This window comes from Rhinoderma darwinii, chromosome 6, assembly GCF_050947455.1.
Source record: "Rhinoderma darwinii isolate aRhiDar2 chromosome 6, aRhiDar2.hap1, whole genome shotgun sequence".
Lineage (NCBI taxonomy): Eukaryota > Metazoa > Chordata > Amphibia > Anura > Rhinodermatidae > Rhinoderma > Rhinoderma darwinii.
The window spans coordinates 133,990,027-133,997,083 of record NC_134692.1 but is presented as its reverse complement, the minus strand read 5'-3'; the positions used below and the strand labels follow the sequence as shown (position 1 = coordinate 133,997,083).

The following is a 7,057-nucleotide window of genomic DNA, read 5'->3' as shown; positions in this document are numbered from 1 at the left end:
TACAATTAATGAGGAAATGACTAAATATCTTAAAATGACAAGAACATAAACTGGAACATAACCCATCCTGAAAAGCATTTCACCCTAAAAAAGTTGTTACCTAGCTCTCCTAGGCTCCTGAATGACAAATCTACAGTGATATATCACCAACTTCTAGTATAGGATATAGTAGGACTGTGTGACAACAAGCAGCTTTTCCAGAAACAGGACAATGGTGAACTCAGGGACTTGAGTTTTATTTTCATAATGAAAAAGGAAATGAACCTTCAAAAGACAGAAACCTTTCTAAATAACTTTACTCCCAGTGGGTGCACAGAGCTTGTTGGGTTATGGCAGTACAGAAATAGGCAAAGACATGAACCCGTAAGTGGCACAAAGCAGACAGGTTTTATATCGGGTCCTATACAAACCTTCCATATCATTGTTTCTAAATACCATGAAGCTCCAGGATTCCAAACGTGATCAAGACCCATGTCATCTCTTCATCTACACTGAAGGTAGAACGAACCCCTCCGATAACATCCTGTCATAATAAAACCCCCGTAGACCAGTTAGGAGATAGAATAAGACAACAATAACCAATAATAAAAAAAACGTGAACACAAGCGGAACATCAAAACTCATAGATGAAAAGGTGAAGACTGAAATCTAATTGGTTCCTGTAGGCAATAAAGTTGCTTTTTTCTCTGTGTGTGTGTGTAAAGGATTTTTCCGGGACTGTAATATTGATGGCCTGTCCATAGGTTAGGCCATCAATATCTGATCGGTACGGGTCGGACTTCTGGAAATCCTTGATGTTCGGCTGCACGAAGGGGCCACCGTGCTCCAGCGAGTGCCACGTTCCATTCATTACTCCGGCACAGCGATGGTACGTTTAGTTGTGGCGGTGTCTGGTACCGCAGCTCAGTCCTGTTCACTTGAATAGGACTGAGCTGCTGTGAGCTGAGCTCTAGTGATCGCTGAGGGTGTCAGGAGTCAGATCCCCACCGATCAGATATTGATGGCCTATCCAAAGTATGGGTCATAAGAATTAGGGTATGTTCACACACACACTAATTACGGACGTAATTCGGGCGTTTTTGCCACGAATTACGTCCGAAAAATGCGCCTCTATAGCGTTGACAAACATCTGCCCATTGAAAGCAATGGGCATACGTTTGTCTGTTCACACGAGGCGTATATTTACGCGCCGCTGTCAAATGATGGCGCGTAAATAGACGCCCGCGTCAAAGAAGTGACCTGTCACTTCTTGGGGCGTAATTGGAGCCGTTATTCATTGACTCCAATGAAAAGCAGCGCTAATTACGGCCGTAATGGACGCGGCGTTCAAGCGCCTGCACATGCCGTTACGGCTTAAATTACGGGGATGTTTTCTCCTGAAAACATCCCCGTAATTTCAGCCGTTACGGACGCTGCCGTGTGAACATACCCTAACAGTCCTAGAAAACCCCTTTACTACCAAAATGCCAAGATGCCCACTCAAGTCTTTTTCAGCTACACAATTTTGCTTGTGGGTAACCATTTGCCCAACTACTTCAGGGTGTAGCTACTTTTGTCTCATGAGGTTGCAGAAGTTGGTGCCGGTTATTAACCCCTTAAACACACACCATGTTTTTACAGTGACAATTAAGGTTTTTTTTATTCTGCAGTACCGTAATTACATGGCGCTGCAGAATAACTGCTTCATGCGCACCCAGTAAGAAGGCAGAAACTTTTAGTTATTTTTCTATCATTTCTGCCATTTTTTTTGTTACTATTTTTTTTTACATACTAATAAAAAAAAAACAGCACTAATACTATGTGCGGAAAAATTGTAAAAAAAAACAAAAGCCCTAAGACGTAAAAAAATAAAATAATTATAGCATGAAAAATAAAGTGACCGTTCCACCAGCACAAGCAGAAAATTGCTAAAAATTGAGGCGGTAAAAAAAACTTTCTGTATTAAGTATTCAAGTTTAAACAGGCAGAAAATTCAGAAACTCGCTCAGGTTCCCATTGTCCAATCTTAGGAGATTGTATGTAATAATAGAAGATATCTTCAGGGGGGCAAATACTTTTTTATTTGACTGAGCAATGCTTTCTATCTTTACGACCCATCATCACTTTACAGATCAGCGCAGAGAAACCGGAGCTGCTGCATAACCTCAACGAGGGTCACGTATGAAAAACTAGTACAAAGGAGCGACAATGGTTTTGCTGGCGGCAGCCAATCAGCTGCCCGCTTTTTTCTTTTTCAGATGACCATTTATCATGGGTATCACCACTGCCTGGGTCCTGCCCAGTGCTCTAACCCAATTCTATATAAGTATTTTATGCCAAAAAAGTATCATATAGGCTGAATCAATATACCGCAGAAATCTACACATAAATGTGACCTCACTGTATAAAATATAAAAATGTGACATATAACAGCCCAATGCTATGTTACCATGGGCGTCATGGGTCCATGATGAATATGACTGATCAATTTTGTAACAGATCCTAATGGATCCCTTTGACTTATAATAGGTCTACAAGGTTTTACTAGGTAGAATATACTGTAATAATGGTAAAATAGCCCGAATTCTGGGCCAGTGGGGTGTATATATTGTTTAGCTATACACTACTATTCCCAATGTGCAACTACTTTTTAGTTTGAGCAGTCTTTTACCCTATCAGGGTGCGTGAGGTAGCCACGTTCCTCCCCGGCCTCATGTTAGACCCCATTCTTGTCCCTGGTTCTTTCCTTTCCCCACTTTCTCATTTCCCCTTCTACACGACCTTTAGTTCCATTTCTCGACCTTGAGGCTCTATAATAGAATCCAGAGGTACACACAGAAAAGAGGGGGGCCCATAGGAAAGGTAAAAATGGACCCCATAATGCTGCTGGCTTTGCCACCTAGGACAGGAGGGCCTGGTATTTGTTTCCCCCTCCCTGCCCTTTAGATGATACATGGGCCGATTCCCCATCCCCTTGATTGGGGAGGAGTCTGGCAAAGGGTCTCGCCAACCAGTAGCAAAAGGAATGGGACCAACCAGACGGGGGCACCTGCATGGTCTGTCCCTATGGTGCGTACGCCATTGCCAGCATCTGTCATAACCGAGATAACCATAAAAATCGACTTATATTAGAAAATGTGAATAATTACTCCATCCCTAAACATAAAATGAGGCCCCCTCCTGGTGTTGCCTCGTTCTGCAACAACTCCCCCATCCATAGACAGTGTTTGACCTTTAGAGGGACCCATACCCCTGTCCGGAATGTGACGCCCCCGCAACATTGACGGTAACCTGGATCATAGTGATTCACACATCATAGCTGCTTTTAATTGTGTCATAAATCATATCCTCCGCACAAAGGAAAAGCCACAAAGTAATACTAGAGCGAAGCCGCCACTGCAAATCTTCCTCGCAAAAAGGAACGTCCCAGAACCTTAGCGGATCCCCTCATCCTCTGGGATCCACCAGTTATAGTATCACCCATGAGCAGGGTGCCACTTGTGCTGGTTCAACCTATTGTTGCAGAGAGGGAGAACCCTGCCCAGGTTCATATTGCCCGTCAGAGGGTGCAAGTTCCTTGGTGGTGCCCCCAACTCTATGGACGCCCTTATTGCATGTAGTCAATATAATCTCACCAGATGACAATGATGCGGCAGCTGAGCTGGGATGTGTTGCCGTCTTCTCTGTGGTACGAATGGTCGTGTTTCTTCTGAACTTGCTTTGTCCAGTTGGCCTCTTTTTTGATAGACTATCGATATTTCTTCAATATTCAAGACCTCTGTTACCTGTCGCCGGTCGTGATTCTATATGGTAATATCTGCGCCTCCATTCCTGGCGCTCTATCTTCCTCGCTCTGCTATGTGTCAGTGCTTTTCAGTCTGGTCCACTGATCTCCGCATCTCACCTCTTCCTGCTCAGCGTCTCGCCCCATCTGACTTCCTGTCTTAGGTCTTGAAACTGCACCTTAAAAAAAAAAAGAGAATTAAGATCAGGTCGTTGATTGGAGACAATTTACAAAAAAAACATAATAAAGGGAACAGTGTAATAGAAGTGAGAACTGAAGGTGTGATGAGGGAATCAACATTTCATTAAAAAATATATATTACCGGGAATTTCCTGTAATCCGACATTTGATAATCCAGTATGTGCCATCCAGGCAGCCACCGTGGTGGGGGCTCAAGAAAATAGAGGGTCCAGTACAGGTTGAACTGCAACTTGGGACGTAGAAAACTGGCTCAAATGTCACGTTGCACGTTTTGCCTTATAAGTAATTAGAGGGACAGAAGGGGTTAATGACTGTTTTTGGGGGCATCTTTCCTGGGGTGTGGGATGTAGTTGATTCAACATGGGGAGGGGGGAGCTCCTCCTGTGTGCACATCAGTACGCAGAGGGGTAACCTAAAGCTCCGGGGGCCCAATGTAAAATCAGTAACAGGTCCCTCCACCGTCCATATATCATTTACAGTATAATACTGGCTTACTGTTATGTGGCAAAGGGGCCTTTGGGCCCCCTTTTAGACACCAGGGCTCAGGCATGACTGCTACATGTGCACCCCCTATAGCTATACCCCTACTTTCATGTAAAGTTAATGAAGGGTAATGAGATAGAGATTGATTTTAGGCACTTTACATCACTATCTTGTGGCTAATTGGAACCCGGGACAGATAGATAGATAGATAGATAGATAGATAGATAGATAGATAGATAGATAGATAGATAGATAGATAGATAGATAGATAGATATGAGATAGATAGATAGATAGATAGATAGATAGATAGATAGATAGATAGATAGATAGATAGATAGATTAGATAGATAGATAGATATAAGATAGATAGGTAGATATAGATAGATAGATAAATATTAGATAGATAGATAGATAGATAGATAGATAGATAGATAGATAGATAGAGAGATAGATACAGGGCTGCCATTAGGAATTTCCAGGCCCCATTCAGTGGTTGGTGGGTTGGCAACAAAAAGTGGCAGGAGGGGGGTGTCAAGGGCGGAGACAGTAGGTGGGCGGGGCTCTGTCAGGGGAAATGGGGGAGAGACTAGGTAGCAGAGCTGTGTTGGGGGGATAAGACAATGGAAAGTGGCAGGGGAAATACGCACCCTGACAGGGGTTCTGTGGAGGAGCAGGGGGAGACAGGTGAGCAGGGGCTCTATGGGGGGCAAGGGGGAGACAGCATGTGTGCAGTGGGGGCAGCATAAGAAAAATCATTGCGCTGAAGCTGCTGCAGTTACAGTCGCTCACCATGTTGCAGTGCTCGCTGCTGCTTCTCGATCCTGCAGATTCTAAGACCTTTCACCGATGCGGCACGCCTGGCTGAAGTATCCACCCTCCGTCTCACACGTGGCACCCACTTCACCCGCGTAGACGCTAGACGCCTAAAAAAATGAATTCCAACAACAATTCCCTAAATGAATTTAGATCCCAAACCAGACCCCTATGTTCTTACCGCTCCTGGGGTGGGTCCTCTTGCCTCCACTTCTGGGTATCCGCGCCCCACGCTCCTGACACTGGGGCCCTGAGGCCGGCAATCACACAACGTCCTCAGCATCTTATGAAGCAGGGCCCCAACGGTTGTTAGTTTGGAGACGGGAGCAAACCCTGCAATAATGGGGCCCGTTCCTTTCTCCAAACTGACTACAGCTGGGGATAATTTTATATGGGCAATGGTGGAGGGCAGGCTCCTTTTTTTTAATAATTGTGGCCAGTACTGCCCTGATGGCATTTTAATCTGATTTGACCACAAACATGTCATCACTAGTGTTCGTGTAATGGATCTGTATGGAGCTTGTATTTTTGTTTGTCAGTTTTACGTTATAGTGGACGATCTGGGATCTGCACCCAACAGACTGCACATGAAATACACTCAGGATGAGGGTTCTGCCATTATTTGCACTTTTGTAAATATATTTAAAGAAAAGAAGAATAACTGTGTCTGACAGAGGTCACAGGATGTAGCAAACCACATGAGGAAGGAGACCGACCTAGATGTATGAACACTGAGCTGCTGCACTGCAGAGTCTGGGGCCGTCACATCGCTGCTGTGTATGACTATTAGGTGGCGGCCACCTGCAGGCTTGTATTACCTATCATGGAGGGAATTACCCACACACAGACACCTGGGATACATGACCTTGTGTGCCCCGCAACGCACCGTGCTCCTATACTTTATAATGGGCTCGTAAAAACAGCCTGCTGTCTGCGCCTGTAATTACGGGTCGTAATTACAGGCACGGTCGTGTGCATGAAGCCTTAGGCTTCATTCAAATGACCGTGCCCGTAATTACGGGCACGGCCGGCCGTGGACGGCCGGACTGTGCTCCCATTATAAAGTATAGGAGCACGGTCCGTAAAATAAAAACAAATAGGACATGTCCTGTTTTTTTTCGGCAGGTTTCTACGGCACAGACACCCTCCAGTAGACATACGGGAGGGTGTCTGTCGGCCATAGAAATTAATGGGCCCGTAATTACAGAACGTAATTACGGGCGATTTTACGGTCGTGTGCATGGGGCCTTAGACTGAGCTTATATGTTTTTGTAATAATTTGTACTCTCTTTATGGCACCACATTTAGAAGAAAAGTTCTAAACATGAAAAAAATGACAAACATTCAATAAGCCATAGATTTGTTTTATGCACTTAGAGGGGTCATCCTTTATTAGCAAGTTCCCTGACAATAAGGTGATCACAAGATATTTTGCTGCTGTGACTTTCGGGGATTAATTGTAATCTAAGGGACCTTGGCAGCAGGTGTTCAGTTTACCAGCAGCGCCTCCACAGGAGAAATGAAGCATTACACAGTTTTCGCTGAGATCAATTGATTGTCCTTGTAATGTAGGGACATACTGGGTCCTCCAGGGCGAAAGACAAGTCTTTGCCGCTGCTTTCCGTTCAGGCTAATAGCTGAATGAGGGAACCCCCCTTTATTTATGCAGAATTTCCTAGATGGTTCTCAAAATAGGATCCTAGTGCTCTTAGAATACATCACTTAGCAGCTTTCTCTACATGTTGGCAGCTAAGTGGCCGATCAGGTGACTTCATATTCACAGAGAACGTGATTGG

The 7,057-nt window shown here is 44.6% G+C and overlaps 1 long non-coding RNA gene across 1 annotated transcript; it reads right to left on the bottom strand.

The window, feature by feature from the left end:
- Positions 1–416: 416 nt before the first annotated feature.
- LOC142655848 (uncharacterized) lies at positions 417–4,479 on the bottom strand. The gene is made up of 3 exons (XR_012849559.1): positions 4,086–4,479; positions 3,615–3,942; positions 417–523 (listed from the first exon to the last, which is right to left on the bottom strand). It is a non-coding gene; the product is annotated as an uncharacterized LOC142655848 (long non-coding RNA).
- Positions 4,480–7,057: the final 2,578 nt, after the last annotated feature.